This window comes from Cheilinus undulatus, linkage group 12 (assembly GCF_018320785.1).
Source record: "Cheilinus undulatus linkage group 12, ASM1832078v1, whole genome shotgun sequence".
Taxonomy (NCBI): Eukaryota; Metazoa; Chordata; class Actinopteri; order Labriformes; family Labridae; genus Cheilinus; species Cheilinus undulatus.
Window position 1 is genome coordinate 37,469,767 of NC_054876.1, and position 19,384 is coordinate 37,489,150.

At 39.4% G+C, this 19,384-nt stretch overlaps 1 protein-coding gene across 1 annotated transcript in view; it reads right to left on the reverse strand.

Moving 5' to 3' along the window:
• snx19a (sorting nexin 19a) overlaps positions 1-19,384 on the reverse strand; it is a 186,827-nt gene that overhangs the window by 41,488 nt on the left and 125,955 nt on the right. Inside the window, exon 6 of the mRNA XM_041800642.1 lies at positions 4,899-5,078. The gene's annotated coding sequence lies outside the window, so the exon portion shown is untranslated. The remainder of the gene's footprint in view (positions 1-4,898; positions 5,079-19,384) is intronic.

Here is a 19,384-nt window from a genome sequence, read left to right on the forward strand (position 1 = left end):
GTTGCTCTGGTGGGCGCCTTAAGCTCATCTGTATTGTTGAGTCTGGTCTCTCATCTTCCCGATCAGTTGGTTGGCCAATCAAGCACAATAACACCCCGGTCAGCAAACCAGTTTGGTAGTTTTGGCTTTACTATGTGCAGGTGCTATGTCCTGCTGGAAATAGAAATCAATATCTTTATAAATCTTCTCAGCAGATGGAAGCATGAAGTTTACTAAAATCCCCTGGTAGATGGTTGACAGCGTTGGCTCTAGACTTGATAAAGCGCAGTGGACCAACAGCAGCAGATGCCATGGCACCCCAATCTATTACTGACAATGGAAACTGAAAACACTGGACTTCAAGCACCTTGGATTCTGCACCTCTCAGATCTTCCTCCAGACTTTGGGACCTTCATTTACAAATGAAATTTAAAATTTACTTTCATTTTGAAACAGGACTTCGGACCACTGAGCAACAGTCCAGTCCTTTTTCTTTGTTGCCCAGGTGAGATGCTGAGGATGTCTGTGGTTCAGGTGTGGCTCGACACCGTGAAAATAACACTTGTAGCCCATCTCCTGGACCCATCTGTGTGTGACAGCTCTTGATCCACTGACTCAAGTCTCAGTCCAAGTTCTTGAATCTGCTTCATTTGACAATCCTCTGAAGGTTGAGCTCATCCCTGTTGCTTGTGCACCTTTTCTTACCGCACTTTTCCCTTCTGGTCCACGTTCCATGAATATGCTTTGATGCAGCCTCTGAAAACAGCCTATCCTCTCAGCAGTGACCTTATGTGGCTTACTTTTCTTGTAAATGGGGTCAGTGAGGTTTTCTTTCTCAAGAATCAGGTAAGCAGTCTTACCCATGGTTGTGGTTGTGTGAACTGAACCAGAGTGAGAGAGTGAAGGCTCAGGAAACCTTTGCTAATCTGACTTTTCCAACCATATATCCAGCAAAAAATGAACTTTTTCATTATATTGTCTAAGTCTAAGTGCACTGGTTGTTACTATGCCACTGACTGATTAGAAATTTGCTTTTATGAGTAGCTTAACAGGTGTACCTTATGAAGTGCATATATCTGTTTTTTTTTTTTTTATTTGATCTAACTCAAATAAAGTACTAAAATATACCTGACCACTCAGAAGGTGGATTCAAGTGTACATGAGGCTTTGCAAAAGTGAAGTTTGTTAAACAATATTGAAGAAATTAATAATCCATCCATTTTCTATACCGCTTATCCTGTTCCGGGTTGCGGGGGTGGGCTGGACCCTATCCCAGCTGTCATTAGGCGAGAGGCAACCCTGGACTGGTCGCCAGTCAATCGCAGGGCTGACATAGACAGACAACCAGGCACGCTCACATTTACACCTATGGCCAATTTCAGAGTCACCAATTAACCTAATGAGCATGTTTTTGACAGTGGGAGGAAGCCCTGGAGAGAACCCACACATGCACAGGGAGAACATGCAATCTCCGCACAGAAAGGCCCTGACCAGGAAGCGAACCAGGGACTTTGTTGCTGTAAGGTAACAGCGCTAACCCCTGCACCGCTGTGCAGCCCGAGTAATTATTAATTATTATTATAATTATTATTTTCATGCTAAAGAAAATTCAAAAATCCTCCACTAGAGGTCAGCACATGATCCTATTTTCAATGCAGTTAGTAAGAAGCAGACTCTGGACCTGAACTCACAGGAGCAAAATCTGTTTCTAAAAGTACGTTTCTGAAAAAGCAAGCATTAGGGTAATAAGACGTGTTTGTGTATATTGAGCACAGTCTGACAAAAGGAAGACCTCAGAGTCTGAGCATCAAAGAAAAGCTGCTCCTCCTTGCAGTGACCCTCGCTCTCTCTGTTTTATAACCCTTGTGAAGGGAAGCCATCTCTGATTTCTGACTGAATCTTAATGGATCTACTTTCTCCCATACACAACTGCTTAAAAAAGAGGGTCAGGCAGGAGCAACGTCTCTAAGAGAGGCGGGATCAACACAGAGCACGGCGGCAGCTATAAGAGGGATCAAACCTGTGACCCTCTGACAAATGGATGGACTGTTACCGCCAGCCCTCTTTAACACTTCAAAAACACGCTGCAAACACTGGAGGAGCCTGGCACTGAACCTCAGAGGGGTTATTTCAAAGTCTGTGACCTTAACGACTGCATTCAAAGGACATTCAAGACGGACAAACACAAAGACAACATGAGAGAGAAATAGATTTGTTCACTTCAAGAGTGAACTGAAGACAGGAGGAAAAGGAGAAGACTTTGGTTAAAAAGAAGCAAAAATGATCAGATTTGGGGAAATAGATAAGAGAGGAGTAACTGTAGCTCATTTTACCGGCTGCGTGTGTGGTCAGAGAACAGATGCACATTTCCATAGAGGACTGAACAAAAGGGAGAGGAGAAAAAACCTGTGTGTGTTCCTGACAGCCGGTGGAAGCAACAGGAACCAAACTCTTAAAAAAGAAAACTAAAGATCTGACAGCTTTGTGTATCCACTTGAAGACTTAAAATGTTCAGAGATGCTTATGAAAAACAGAAAAAAGAAGGTTTATACACCATGGATAGTTTGCTATGTTGCAACAATACCTGCTTTAATGATTAGAAAATTTGATTCATTGCACAATGCACAATCTCGTATGAAACTTCCACTTCCAGTTCACATTGCCTACTCCTGACTGTGAGATATTAACTGGAGAAGGCCCTACAATCATCAGATTTACCAAAAACATAATGAAGGTGGCATGGCAGGTATCATAAATCACTCAAAAATAATTGCAGAGGTACATCAGAGGTTGGGATGTGATTTGACATCGATCCGCTTCAGTAAGAACAGCTCAGCGAACAGGAATCCAGCAGCTGCTTCTTTTGATTTATAAAACAGAAAAGTGCTGACAGACACATCTCTCCTGCAGCTAACCTTAAAGCAAAGTTATTCCTGTCATAATCAGCACTGTATAAAATTTTAAAAAATGTTACGTTTGCAAAAAAAAAAAGGTTTGTATTTGACTAAGAGCTGCACTCTGAGTTATTTTGTTTGTGTAATTGCTCATCCCAGGTTAGTCAGCTGTGATATAGCAACTACTACAACTGAATGTAAAATGTGAAAACAAAATACCAGCCATATGAGGGGGTGACCTCATTTTGAGTCAAAATTGTGCAGAAGGCTCTGCTGTAGCAGTTTAGGGTGCACTCAAACTAGGGACAACTGCCCTGTACCATGCTGAAGCACGCGTGTCCCTCCTCCCCTCTCCTGCACTTACAGTACATTGATTGAAGCCTGAATGGGTCTGAGCACAGATACGTACGTCTTCAAGTTATAATAGGACACACAAAGAGTACAGGGTCTCACAGAACCCACACAATGGTGATATATTCACAGAGAATATGACAGTGCCATCATGAAGGATGGTTGTATACATTTTAAATCATGCCAATGTAATGCACCTGTGCAACCAAACCATCCTGAAGCCCTCTTCTTCCATCTGTGCCGAAGCCAAGAGTGTGTACGGTGCCTGAGCACAATATGGAGTACTCACACCAGTCAAACAAATTGGACTCTGAGGGCCAAGTGTGCTAGGACACAGGACAGAGTGTCTAGGGTGAGTGCGGTCTTAGAACGTCACTGGTGACAGTCACGGCTGAACTGAACCATTGCAGCTCAAATTAAGCCATCTGATGTAGTCACCTGCGAATCAGGTTGTCAAGTCACAGACGGCAATTTCACGAGATAAAGTCGTGCTTTGAATTTTGGGGACGATTAAGCTACATCCTTTTTTTTCCACATAGGAACTAACAAGTTGAAGTTTCTATGTGAAAACCTGTGTAAAAGAAGGGAAAAAGAAATAGAAATATCATTAATTTGGAAAATGGCAGAACTTTTAGAGGAAGGCTGAGCAGTCAGACCACTAAAACAGACACCTAGGCACAGATGGGGCAAGAACTGAATGTCAGTTTAAAGTCAGAGTGAGACCACCCTTTCTAGCGGATGTATTTTTGTATGATCGCCCCGATGTAAACGACAAATGAATGTTTTGGAGGTCAGGGGTGGTTTTAATGATTTGTAGACCATTTTACACAACTTGTCAAGTTACCTTAGGTCAAAGTTTTTTTCAGTTTTAGATGTAGTTTTTGTTTTATTTTGTCCATTACTTACCCTTCTCTGTCTTTTAGCTTCTGCTCCTTGAGCTTCCCACCTTCTGTCTCCCTGACCTATGTCTAGTTATCCTTGGTTTGTCTATGTTTTAAACCTGTTAATCTTCCCTTGTATTGCCAGTTTGTAGAATTTTTTTTCAGTACCTCATCCTGGCATCCTCTTGCTTTGGCCATCATGAATGTTTATTTTGTCTGCCTACTAACCCTGTTCTTGCCATATCCTCTGTTTTTTGTCTTATTGTATACTCACTTAAGTTCAAAAAAAAGAGACTGCCTTTTCAATCTTGCTGTTGGGATCAGGGGTCTTCTAGAAATAAATTTTAAAAAATCAAAATCTTACATGCTTTTTTATTCACAAAGAGCCCTTAATTTGCAATCCAATAGGTGTCTTGCCTTATATCTATAAATTTTCCTCATACTTGTTTCCCAGCTAAAGTGCATTCATGAAGTATTCAGACCCCTTTCACATTTTTCAATTTTGGTAGGTTGCAGCCTGACGCTACAGTCATTTAAATTCAATTTCTCTCATTTATCTACACTCAATACATCATAATGACCAAGCAAAAGCAGAATTTTAGAAATTTCTGCCAATGTATTTAAACAAATGAAATATCACATTGGCATAAGTATTCAGACCTTTGCAACAGCACTTGAAATTTAGCTCAGGTTCTGTCCATTGCTCTTGATTGTTGCTGAGATGTTTCTACACCTTGATTGGAGTCCAACTGTGTTACATTAGAATGATTGGACATGATTTGGAAATACTCACACTGTCTGCAGAACTCAGAAACAGGATTGTTGACAGGCACAGATCTTGGGGAAGGCTACAAAAAGAGTCTGCTGCACTGAAGGTTCCCAAGAGCACAGTGGCCAACATAATTCTCAAACAGAAGAAGTGTGGCACATCCAGGACTCTTCCAATGGACCCTCTGACTGAGCTCCAGAGATCCTGTGTGGAGATGGGACAAAGTTTTAGAAGGACAATCATCACTGAAGCCGTCCATGGATCTGGGCTTTATGGTGGAGAGGCAAGACAGAAGCCTCTCCTCAGTGAATGAAAGCCTGCTTGGAGTTAGCAAAAAAAGCACCTGAAAGACTGTCAGACTATAAGAAACAAGATTCTCTGGTCTGATGAAACCAAGATTGAACTGTTTGGCATCAGTTCTGGATGTTATTTCTGGAGGTAACCAGGCACTGCTCATCACCTGCCCAATACCATCCCAACAGTGAAGCATGGTGGTGGCATCATCATGCTGTGGGGGTGTTTATCAGCACTAGGGACTGGAAGACTGGTCAGGGTTGAGAGAAAGCTGAATGAAGCAAAGAACAGAGATATCCTCAATGAAAACCTGTTCCACACTGTTCAGGACCTCAGACACAGCCAAGACAACACAGGAGTAGCTTAGGGACAACTCTGGATGTCCTAGAGTGGCCCAGCCAGAGCCCTGACTAGAACCCAATCAAACATCTCTGGAGAGACCTGAAAATGGCTGTCCACTGACTGGTAGAAAATTCCCCAAAAGCAAGGCTTGTTGTGTCATATTTAAAAAGATTAGAGGCAGTAATTGCTGCCAAAGGTGCTTCAACTAAGTCCTGAGTCTGAATACTTTTGTCAGTGTGATATCTAAGTTTGCTTTTTTATAAATTTGCAGAAATTGAACATCTTCATCTGAATGATAGCTGATTAAAAAAGAGAACATTTTTATTCTTTTACCATTTCTTTCTATGTAACTCTTTTTGGAAAGGAGATTGGGAGTAACCTGTTGAGTTCTCTGGAACACTTTGGAAATTGATTTTGGAAAAGGACTGAGTGCACAATACTCAAGCCTTTGCTTCACGAAGAGCCCTTATGGAAGCGAACAGAACACATTTTTAATCAGTGTATCTATGCCACCCACAGAGTCAGCAAAGAGCAGTCGCCACAGTTATGGCTCACACAGATCAGTTGTCAGTTTCATTTATACTTCAGCTAGGCAATAGGAAAGCTTCGAATGTTTTGGCCTCACTTTTGGGGAGTCCATCTTTTTATAGTCTGCTGTTTTTACATATAACAGAGAGTGACAAATGAAATTCTTTTTGTTTCTTACCAACTAAATGCTGGTTAAACTCTCATATTCAGCACAGATTTGGCTGCACCACAGGGAGCAGCTCTGTAACAGCAGCTTTGTGATATTTATTAAATCAGTCAGTGGTGTCTCAGGTCAGGAAAAAAAATGTGAATCTTCCACAGGGTGGTATTTTATGATCAGCTGTGTCAGAAAAAGAACAGCATTTATTTTTAGCTTGTTTCTCTGTTGGGATAAGAATAGCTCAGAAAGTCGCTGCCTTTTTGTGTAAACTCGAGAGATGTTTGTAGTCAGACAACACTCAGAGCATCTGTACTGTTTTAGTCATCAAAACCTTACAGTCCTATTTTAAAGTGATGGAATAAGATTACACTCATTGTACTCACAGCATTTTATCTGCAGTGCTTACAGATGTAGACCTAACAGTTGGAAACTAGCGATACCTGCCCATAGAAAATGTTAGTCTCATTTAAGCTCAAAAGATAAAGTCATTACCTCCCCCAAAGAGGTTATGCGATCGACAGGGTTTGTTAGTTAGTTAGTTTGTTTGTTAGCAACATAAGTCAAAAAGTTATGGACGGATTTTGATGAAATTTTCAGGAAATGTCAGAAATGGCATAAGGAACAACTGATTAGATTTTGGGAGTGATCTGGATCACCGTCTGGATCCAGGAATTTTTTAAAGGATTCTTTACTACTGGGAGATAGGGCCAATGGTGGAGGTCTGTGCTCTCCGAGTGCTTTTCTAGTTTTTTAACTGCATTGTGTTGGTGAAGACTACTTTCTGAGTGTACTAGCAAGTAATGACAGCTTCACCAAGCTAACAGCAGAGCTCTTTCATTGTACAAAGTGCATATTCATGCATATAAATTTACAAAACCCCTTTTAACTTAGGCTGAAATAATAGGCAACAGTAGGGCTGGGCAATAATCTAAAATGAAATTAAATCGCAATACTGTCAGACAGTGCAATGTTTCCTTAGTCTGAAATGTGTCAAAATACCAGTTTATGACATTTCTTTGCTGCAGAGATTTTATGCTCTACACATTATGGAAACATTCAAGTTTCTTTTTTATAATAGTTTGCAAAAACCTTAATTTTCCAGTTTATGTACAGTGCTTAACAAATTTATTAGACCATATTTGTCTCAGAGACCATCCAGCATCATGAAGTGCTTTAACGTGGACTCTTTCATTTTCAGTGAGCGCTCCACATTTTACCATTTTAAACAGGAATGAGGAATTTTGAAGTGAATTCACCTTTTTATACCAAACTTTGAGCCGGCTCACTGGGCTTCTCTGAGAAGTCAGAAATCAATCAAGCATAACATTCAACCACTAAAACTAATTTTTCTGTTCAGGAATGAAAGTAAATAACTATAATTTGACATATTCATCAAGAAATAATAATGTGCTTTACTATTTTTTCAGTTTTTTGTAAATCAGTCAATTTGAAAATTCATGGATAACAATAATAATTATATTTTAGCATTTAAAATATCATTTCAGTTAAAGAGCTTCAACATATTGGTGTATTAACCATTGCAGAAACATAAAAAAGGATTTTAGTAATTATCAATGCTGTTAATTTAGGGCAGCTGTGGCATGAACCTTACTTTGGGTGGTGGTCTAATAAATTTGTTAAGCACTGTATATGATTTTTTAAATCAAAATAAGAATAACATAAAAAATGGTCATCCCCTTCTGTATAGCAATTGACACCAAATTTGCTATATGAGCCAAAATCACAATTCGACTTTTTTTCCCCCAAAATCTTTCATCCCTAGTTTAGTTTATCCAATATTGTGCTGGTTAAAATATAGCATGATTTATTGCTTGAATTTTTTTGAACAATACATAAAATGAGGAATCTAAAAAAAATTGCATATTGAATCACAATCGCAATATTTCGGGAATAAAATTGTAATTACATTATTTTCACAAACCGTTCAGCCCTACGCAACAGACACAAGTATATGAGGTACTGCTCTTCATCAAAGCCAGAAATTATTAGCTAATGTCTGAGAACCAGGATACTATCAGCTGATACTAAAACCCACTCAGTATGTGTGCATCCATAACAATGAGACAAACATTTTAACCTAATTGTCCATATATTAAAGGGGAAAAACATGTCATCTGACTGAATGTAAGATGTTAAGCTAACAACTCTCAAAAAGTCCCTCTAAACAAATAAGAAATTGGTCTTTAAACAGATGATATATGATGGGATAAAGTTTCTGTAAGTGTGTTAAAAACACCAAATGGACAAAAGTATTGGCCATCTCACCATTAAACCAACAGGGACTGCAATGGCCAGAGGTTGAAAAATACTCAACTAAAAGTACAGTTACTTTGGTAAAAAACTACTTAAGTATATCTTAAAATCTACTCAAGTAAAAGTAAAAAGTCATTTAAAATGTACTCAAAGTACTAAGTAGCTTTGTTTGGTTCCTGAGGGGGTTTTACACTAAAATATGATCCTTGTATGTGAAACAGCCAGTCAAGTTCTTCCACACCAATATCATCAAACCATGTCTTTATAATACTGTTGCCACAAAGTTGGAAGCATCTAATGTCCAAAGTGTTGCAGTATGCTGAAACATTAAGATTGCCCTTCACTAGAGATAAGGGGCCGAGCTCAAACCCTGAAAAAGCCCAACACTCATAGCATGATTCATCTCTCGACAACACATTTCCACTGCTCCACAGTCCAGTGTCAGTGAGCTTTACACCACTCCATCTGACACTTAGCCTTGGACTTGGTAAAGTGAGGCTTGCATGCAGCTACTCAGCCAAGGAAAAACATTCCATGAAGCTCCTGTTGCAGTTTTTTATATTAATGCTAGTGGAAGTTCAGAACCTTTCAGCTATGAAATCAGCAGAGTGTTAGCAACTTTTATGCACCATGCCTCCTATCAGTTGTTGACCCCACTCTGTGATTTTAAAGTCTTCTGTTTCGTGGCTTAGCTGCTGTTGTTGCCTAAACATATCCACTTTCTTATATCACTTACAATTGACAGCAGAATACAATACAATACAATACAATAACTATTCAGCAGGGATGAAATTTCACTGACCATCTTTTTGCAAAGGTGGCATCCAACACAGTAAAACGCCTGAAGTTATGGAGCTCTTCAGAACAATCCACCATCATTGTATCACAACTGTTTACAAATGGAGCCTGCATGGCTACATGCTTGATTTCATACACATGTGACAACAGGTCTGATTATAATGCTTGAATTCAATAATTAACTTGTGGCCAAATACTTTTGTCCATACAGTTTTTCATCACTCTCAGGCCAAACATTTTGGGATAGTGCCAAATGGGGGGCTCAATTATGTACTTTGGTTCCTTTTGCATAATTTAGTGCTACAACAATCTAAAAGCACTTAGCAATTTATTTTCATACAATGTGTTGTTTTGCTTGACAACTTTGCCTTCTTTCCAGGGTTGAAAGTTAGCCGCCTGCCGGCTGGTGTTTTTGTTCAGTTTTGGGTGAATTTTTCCATCCACCAGCCATGGTGGTGGCTGACTTTATAAAAGCAACAACAGATTGATTTGTGACAGAAACAACATTCAGTCTATGTGATGGGGTGGATTGTCACAGTGTCACTTCAGCCCAGGGAAGCAAGGACTAATCTTTCTACCTGCTGAAGGTGTGAAAGTGTTTTAACTGCTGACTGGCTTGTCTTCAGTCCAGGATGATTAAAAGAAAAAGGCTGTGGCTTGGTCTAAAAGAAGAACCTTTGACTGCCTACTCTACTATGTTTGGCTCCGCTTAGGTTCAGTTTGTCTTATGGTAAACACAATCTATAGGTTCTTTGCAGATGACATCAGGCAGCAGCAGGGGGGCAAGAAGTGATTTCTACATAGAAAAACACTACCAAAAAAGGTCATGTTTTGTGTTGTTTACAACAGCACAACAGCCAAGCGTTCAAAGTGCAAAAATAAAAACATTCTTCAGCTACTTTTGCGTCTTCAAAGTAGTGACACATTCAGGCAAAAACAAGTTTAGAAAGCTCACAGAGAAATGGCAGCAAGCATGAGTTAATAAAGCCTCTGTTTCAAGCCTGGAGGAGCAGTGTCACATACCGGTCATTTATGGTCTTCTTCTACAAAGCAGTCCGGTTTGGTTTTGTTATGTCATGATTTAAACTCTGATCTTGCCTGTCTACCTCAGCTGATGTCTGCTGTACTCATTGTGACTGGAAATCCATCTCTTTTAAGAGATCCAGATCAATTGGCTCAGCCTCGTAGAGTTGGGTGTTTGGTTCCCAAATGGCTCTGCATTTGCTTTTGCTTTTTTAAATGTGGGTTAAATAACAAAGGATGCAGGAAAGAACAGTGCTTCTAAAAGAGGAGGTAGCTACAGTGGCTCACATTTAAGAGCTGTTTCATAGAATAGGCTCGTCTGTGAATGACAAATAATTACCCAGTTGTCAAACCAACAAGGTAAATTCTGTGAATAGTACATCATAGTTTCAATTAAAAGCAGGTTTGTAACAAAATGAGGATTTTTAAATGTTAAGGGGTTCAGCGAGCCTCCTATAGACTCTTGTCTCTCTTCATCTGACTAGACGATAGTACATGCCAGGAGGTCTGCAGCATTGTGTAATTTGTGATATTGATCCCTTCCCTGCCAGGTAAATTGGTTAAACTGTATATGTATAAATGTTCTGATGGTAATTGTAGCATACAGGTCGATTTAGAGCTGGAAAGTACTAACTTTCCTCTGTTCCCATTCATTTCTAATGGCTGTCTCTCACTTCCTGCGCCTGTTCCTATGCGGACATTTATGAATCATCAGAATCATGTGGCTGAAAAGAAGTTGTTCCTGACAGAGTCTTTACAATAAAAGTCCCCACCTGCCACATCGATAAAAGACCTCTATTATGAAGGGGCAGTTTCAGGGAATGGGGTATTTTCAGCAGCAACTCAGCACGACTCAGAGTCTGAAATATATAATCAGACCACACAAATATTTAGAAACCACAGTGTTAGGAGCCCTGAACTGTATAGGGATGCAGAGGTTCAGAGGTGATGGTTCTGGTGAAAAGTAACAAGAAGTCCCGGATAAATATTTCTAGATTTTTCTTATTTTCTTATTATTTTGAATTGGCAGTGTTGACAGTTCCATTTGTTGGTATGATCTTTAGTGTTCAGAATTGAAATTAAAGAGAGAGACAAAATGAGACACGGAAAAGAACACCATCTTTTGTTCTGAAATTATAAAAAAAGCTAAAAGCAGAGTAAACTCTCTGCACCCTACAACAATGTATCATATTTATGATTTATAAAAAGTACAGTCATCAAAAGCAGGTGTAGGAGTTTTTGTGCTACACCACCACTTGAAAGCCTTTAAAGGACCACAGACACGGCGTTGAGCATTTTTAATACAACTCAGCCAGGATCCTCTACTACCATACAACTGTATGCGGCCTATAAAGCAGTGGTTCTCAACTAGCGGGTCACAGAGACCTCTTCAGTGCATCGAGAATGTGTAGCTGCAAAAAAATGTGCTAAAATCTGTGAAACTGTTTAAAAATGCTTATTTCAACCATTTTCTTTGATTTGTCATGGTTTGTACAGTCTTAGGCCCAAACTGTGCTATTCTTTAATGAAATTAATCTAATTATGAGAGAAGAATTTGAAATTTGGGTTGCAGTTCTCAGTGAGAAGTTGATTGTGGGTCCTGAGGGTCAACCAGTTGAGACCATTGCTGAAAAGTGTACTAGCATCAATAATGATTTTAACTGAGAGAGTCCAGCTAGTGTTGTGAAAAAGTATTTGCCCCCTTCCTAATTTCAAAATTATTTTCTTTGGTCACATTTAAATGTTTCAGATCATCAGATTTTTTTTTTTTTTTTTCAACAAAGATAACACGAGTGAATACAAAATGCAGTTTTAGATGATCTATTCATTTATTAGGGGAAAAACACCATCTAATCCATATGTGGAAAAGTAATCCCCTCCCCCACACACCCCTTCTAAAACATGAATTAACTGTGATTAATCACATTAATTATTAATCTGAGTTCAATTTCACCAGCCAAACCCAGGCCTGATTTCTGCCAGACCTTAAATAGAACCTGCCCGACAAAGTGAAGTAGGCTAAAAAGATGTCAAAAAGAAACACATCATGCTGCTGTCTTAAAAACAAATAGGTAAATAAAATAAAAAATAAATAAATGAAAAGCCAAATATTTGACAACTATCAGTCTGGAAAGGATTACAAATTCATTTTTAAAGCTTTAAAGCTTAGTTAGGCCACACTGGGAGGCACAAAGAGGCATTATGTCATGATCCTGGTTTTGATTTGTTATGTTCTTGAGTTTCTCTGGTGTTTTCCATTGTTAATTCTGTGATTTTCATGTTCTAGTTTTACTTTGTTTTAGGGTTTCCTGAGTTTGTTTAGTTTAGCTTAGTTTATTTAGTGTTTGGGTTTTTATCCCTTGTGTTTCTGTGTATTTGGTGCTATGTTTCATGTTTCTAGTGTTTAGTTTTACTCCTTGTGTTTCATGTTTAGTTATTCCCTGTTTCATGTTTAGTTTTACTCCTTGTGTTTCATGTTTAGTTATTCCCTGTTTCATGTTTAGTTATTCCCTGTTTCATGTTTAGTTATTTCCTGTTTCATGTTTAGTTTTACTCCTTGTGTTTCATGTTTAGTTAATTCTCTGTTTCATGTTTAGTTTTACTCCCTGTGTATTTGTTTCCTTGCTCCCCTCTTGGTGTCTCATGTTTGTTTTTCCTCTAGTCCAGTGTTCTTGTGTATTGTGAATTGTTCCATGTTTCCTGTTTTATTTTGTAGTTGCCTTCCCTTGTGTTTGATTCCAGTTTTGCTTCCTGCTCCTGTTTCCCTCCTCTGTGATTACCCTCACTAGTTTCACCCGAGTCTCATTAACCACGCCTGTTTCTCCTTGTGCAATCACTCCCTGTGTATTTAAGTTCTGTGTTTCTCCCTGTCCTTTGTCAGATGTACTCCTCCGTGTTTCTCCTCGTGCTCCTGTGAAATTTTGTGTTAGATGAACTTTGTTTTCAGTAAGCTTAGTTTGTGACTTTTTCCCTTGTGGGTTCCTTAGTTTAGTTTTTCCTTCAGTTTGGATTATATCATTCTTAGTTGATTCTGCATTTGGGTCCTGCCTTTTGTTTTTGGATTTTCGCCTCATGACATATTAGGTTTAGGGAGCAACGGCGTTTTCACACAGGGCCAGGTAGGCTTCGTTGGCTTTTAACCCTTAATAAATGAAATTAAGAATTCATTTATAAACTGCCTCCAGGTTCTCTTTGTCTAATATTAAAGTTTGTTTGATGATCTGAACATTTAAGTGTGACACATATGCAAAAAAAAAAAAAAGAAATTTGGAAGGAGGCAAATAATCTTCCAAAGCACCGTAATACAGGAACAACAAAAAGATACAAACACATTTCACTTACTGAGGTAACCCTATTAAAGAAAATAAATAAAGGGATATTCCATCACATTGCCAATTAAAAATATCTCTGAATCCTTAGACGTTTTTGTTTGAGATCTGTGTCATGTTAACATCTGTACACTGTGCTTTAAATATAACAGAGCACATCTGTATGGTTTGTTTAAAATACAACAGAGCATGTGAGTTTCTTTGAAGTATCATCAGACTACAAAAACATTTTTTTTTTAAACTTCTGTTTCTCTTTTCTGCGCTGCATTCTCCAGATAATCAGCCACATGTGAGGAATACCATTTCCTATTTCCACTTTGCACTGGTCTGTTTTCAGTTAGGTCATTACTACAGTCAGAGTGCTGCGTACAGTATGTGTATATGTTAACATTTGTCAGACTGAGAGCAACACTTGACCTCAGAGTAGTGTGTGTGTGTGATATGCCAATGTAGTGTGTTCCCCTGGCACACTTACAGTATAGACTTACACACACACACACACACACAATCCCTGCTGCAGCCTTTTCAATACATCCAGCCTGATTCACGTTAACCCATAAAACATGTCTGACATATTAATCAGGTCTGCATGTGGGGGTAGCTCTACTATTGCTCGGCTGCTGCGAGGGGGAGGGCTCTCATTGGGCCATCTTACGCATCCTAGCGGCCAATAAGAGAGGACTGAATCCCTCCTCTCCTAGCAACAAGACTCCCTTTTTTTTCTCCATGCAGTGCAATCAGCAAATCGACACCAGTAATTTTACAAAATGAATAATTACAACTTAGCATCTGTGCTGCAGAAATCAAGAAAAACACAAGTTTATCTTTTTTCCTTGTGAATGCAGGAACTCTGATTCCTCCTCCTCTCCCTCCCTCTCTCCATCTTGGCAGCAGCTCCGAGTCCGAGCACATCCAGGCGGCTCCTGTCTTACCATCTTAAAGGAACAGCCCTGCATATTTAAGTTTTTTTCCTCTGTGCAGGGGCATTGTGGGTAATGGTCTGTACTTGTTGACCTCAGAGCGCTGAATGGAGGGGCCTCTCTCAGGAGGGAGAAGGAATACCTTGGCACAGAGCTATCATTTCCCCGAGACACTACCAACTTCTCAGCAATGAGCTCCTCTCTCTCTCTCTCTGTGCAGATGTTACGCTTGCCATTTGCTCAAACACTTTAAACAAAAAATTAAGCAAAAAATAAGGAGTTAAAGCTGGCTTTTACCCATAAAATTTAAAGACAACAGACAATAAAGCAGATCCTGCAGGATGAAACAAGAATAAAATGTACTCGGTTGAAGTTTTGCTGTAAATGAGTCGGCCGTCGCTCTCGTACAGCACCTGTTGCCAGGCTACAGCGGTGCATGTGCACATGGCTATCAGACCCCTGACCCTCACTGCATTCCTGTCCTTGCCCCTCTGGGAGTTGGGGAGAGCCAAGCACATGTTACATGTCTGCACAGCAGCCTCCGACAACCAAGGAACATGCTCAATTTTTCGGCTATCATGTTGCTCGCCCTGAGCTCAGGTACAACTTAGAATATTCTTCAGAAAGTTTAGTGAACTCTTTCATAGCTATTGGGTTTATTTATCAACTTGTGTAATAATAATTGTGTATTAAAAAGAGAGCTGCAAGGGTTCTGTAGTACAAAGTGTCCATCTCACATGTGTGTGAAATTTGACATGTAGCAATTGTAGGAACAGTTTGACCTTACACATGCTAGACTTCTCAAATTTAGCAGAACAATATCTCATGGTCATTATGAGTCAATTGTGGAAGGGGGGGATGCGGAAAGCGTCTGGCAGGTTGAGAGGCAGATAATTAACTACCCATCTGACCTCCTGTCCTTTTCGGCATCTTCCGTCCAGTCTCTGAATTGTCTAACAGCAGGAACAAAAGCCCCCACAAAGCTCATTTAGCCCGCTTTCAATGAGGACAGACAAGGAAAGAGCGCTCTCCCTTTGAAGTGTGTTCCCTCCGTCCTGCTCCGGCCCCACCTCCTGTCCGCCGGATCAGACCGTTACAGTACGAGCGGCTCGAACACACAACCGGCGTTCAACCTTAGCTGACCCTTGCTCTCGTCAGACCCGCCCTCCTCAGGGGAGGAATGCTGCTGATGGGAGTTTTTAATATTCCCCGGCCCTGTGTGCCCTCAAATTTGGCGGTGCGGTGTTAACACAAGCTGACACCACAGATTAGCCACAGACATCAGGAATGCTGCTGCCTTTTTGTGCCACGTGGACTTTGGCCAAGAGAGCCTTTGGGTTGCAAAGGCCACAGAGACCTGCGAAAAACAGGTCCATGACGGACGGACGGACGCTCCTCATCGTGGTCGTCTTCATGTTGGCAGGAAAACCTTCAACGAGCATGTGAACAGATGTAGATATCAACTTTTACATGAGGAAAAAGTTCTGCTTTAGTGTGGCTACAAACTTTTTCAACACAAGCACCTCAGTGGGTCAAGAGTACAAAAGAAGTCAAGTTTACTTTCAAGTACATTCACACACACATGGAATTTGACTGTGATCTTGTGCAACAATAATAACTAAATAAAATATATCAAAAAACTTTAACAATATAAGAAAGTAGTAGTCCTGCTGTCATATTTGAACAGGACAAAAAATAAAAAGAATGAAAGTATGTTGATAACTAAGTAAAATGGTTACCCCAATAATTTAGCACCAGATTATGACAGGCTACATTTACCAAAAAATCATGATTGACAATAACAAACAATTCTGGTAATCAATGATTACCTATTTAAGATGCTGCTTCTGCAGTTGCTGATCTGACTGCTGCTGTTCAGTCCTTCACTCGATGCAGCTGAGTTAAATTCCCCCAAACTTGGTTTTGAATCCCTTTAGATGAAAAATATTACTTAAATTTTGAAATTCTCGTTGGACCAACAGATTAAAGCCTGTTAGCTACCTTATGTTTGCTGTTAGCACATTAGCTGATGTAAAAGTTATGATGCATTTAGAACTCAAATGATCAAGAGGCAAAGGGCCCATTATTGGTCAAATGTAACTTTAAGAAAAGGAAATTTGGCTTTTTATGAGAAACTTGGATGTATCAAGTTGAATTCTTTTATTTCAGTGATATAAAGTAATTCTATCAGTTGCATAATGTCACTGAGAAAATGTTTTCAGACTTATTGTCTTTTCTTGAATTACATATGTTCACTGTTTAGCCTATTGAATAGGCTCAAACACAAATAGGATGAAAAAAATGTCAATGTCCATGCAAAAAATTGAGTTTCTTTAGGGTTTATTTATAAAAGTTTCTTACAAGACCCCACCTGATGCCAAAACTACTGAGTCCATCAAAATAAAAGCATCAATCAATACTCAAATACTCTAAACAACATTAGTCATATCAAAGCCAATCATTAAGGATCTCCCCCAAACAAAATAATACATAAATAAATGTGATAAAACAACTGTATAGCTACAACAGGCTTATACATTGTTTTAGTCTATTAATAAATATGCTAACTCACAAAAATGAAGACAAAATGTCAAAAAAGGATAATGGCAGAGAAGTACAGTTCAGCAGGTACTGTATGTGTGTTTCAAGTGACACATTTTTCTCACACCTTTGATCGACATCTTAGTTTTGTTAATATCGTGGTGACAGAAGTGCTTTGATGTCGTGTATGTCTGACAATTTCAAACGGCAGGTCTTCAGGGCAAAAAGTAGATTTTTTCAGAGGAGCTGAGCAAAGCAAGGTGGAAACCTCAGTTACCATTGACCTTTTCATATCCATCATCCTTTGCATTTCACTTTGATCTATCCAAGGTCATTGGGTGAGAGGCGGGGTACATCCTGGACTGGTTGCCAGTCAATCCCAGGGCTGACATATAGAGACAGACAACCAGGCACACTCACACCTACGGCCAACTTAGAGTCACCAATTAACCTAACGAGAATGTCTTTTTTACCTGGAAAGAACCCATGTATGCATGGGGAAAACATGCAAACTCCACACAGAAAGGCCCTGACTGCTGGGTGGCAACAGCGCTAACCCCTGCGCCACTGTTCAGCCCATGTCAGGAAATGAGAAAGGAGAAAAGGTGATGGACAAACAAAAACAATATGCAGACCTTTCCAGAAAGTGGTGACACACCTGACGGGAAATACAAGTGATATAAGGAGCCACTTGGCAAATCATCATCCTGAAAAGATTTGCAAAAAGTTACGAGTAGCAGAATCCAGCCAGTCCAAAAGACTCTCAAAGAATCGTTCACAATCTCACCTTTTATTCAAGTAACTATCTCTACTTTCACTATTTGCTGACTTGAAAAAAAAAAAAAACACCACATGGTAGCTACTGTAAACATGATAATCCTTTGAAAGCATACACTAGACAAGTCAGCCAGACCACATGACCACGTACCTGCCATTGTAGTATTGGCTTCACAGTGGTTACTCCAGAGATCAGAGATCTCACAGAAATCCACATGATTAAATGTGACTCCAGAAGAAAATAAAAAATTATATGAAGAATGATCGATGCCAAGAAAGGGTGAAATCCGACTGAAAGAAGGGTAAAGTTGTGTTTATGTTAATGAGCTGTGAAAGTAAGCAACAACTGGTTGGTGACACGCCCTGATCTGCTCGCTCTCTTACTGTCTTTGTGGGTATTACATTGGCAGGCAGCCAGAATTTAAATCATCAACGTCAAACATGGTTGATGTTTCTGCTTCTAGACCAAAGAGACTCCAACTTGTTGGGGAGCAATAAATAACTGTATCAACGCCCACTTGAAGATTATTTAGACAAATAATTGGCTGTGACATCCTTAAATCAGGTCACCCCCACCCTGATCTATGGAGGGGCGTGACCTGATGGGTGGGTGTGGGGCAATCAGGTCTAATATCTGGCTTAAAATCACCAAGTGAATAGCCAGCAGGAGTTGTGTTTGTAACATTTAATAGTATCACTCACTGTGAATCCTTGATGTGGAAAATGCAAAATAGGCTGTTAGGCAACATGCTGTTAATCACTTTGTCTGACACCTTCCCCCCCAGCAGCCGTTTCAGACAAAGAAATAACTACTTAGAAACAATCAATCTTAATTCTGATGGCCTCGTTTGCATTTATAGGTCAAAGGGAGGTATCAGTATTCATTTCAGTCTGTTTTATAACTAGCTGAATACTCCACACAGGAGCTTTAACAGATAAATGAACACTGGCACATTAACAAGATGAATATTTCTCTCAGAGGTCTAAGAAGACGAGCTTAAAAGGCATTAAGCATTCCTTTGAATTATCAAATTCATTAAGACGGAGGTATAACTTCAGAAAAAAATTGAACACTTGATCAAAATTGATTTTTGATTTTATCTAGGTGTTTTAAGAGATATTTTCAAGAAAACCAGGAAACGGTCTTGAAAGTAAAAAATTAACTCCATTTGACTGGAAGCAGCTGCCTGACATTTACTCAGTCAACCTCAGAATGATTTGTTGATACAAAAGAGACATTTTATCTTTAAATGAGAAACTCTAAAGGACACTTTCTGTAAACTACTGCTGCAGCTGCATGAATGACTTTATTTTGTTTGCCTCTGACTAAAAGGTTTGTGATTTTTTCAAGCAACATCATACAGGATAAAAAACACTAGTATTATTAATCACCAAAGAAGGGCTGACTCACTACTCACTGGAAACACTTTGAAGCAGTTTTTGACTTCAGGGCAAAAGGATTGAACTTGATACTAGTGTTTCATAAAAAACACACAGATTAGAGGTAAATGAAGAAAGTTCTCT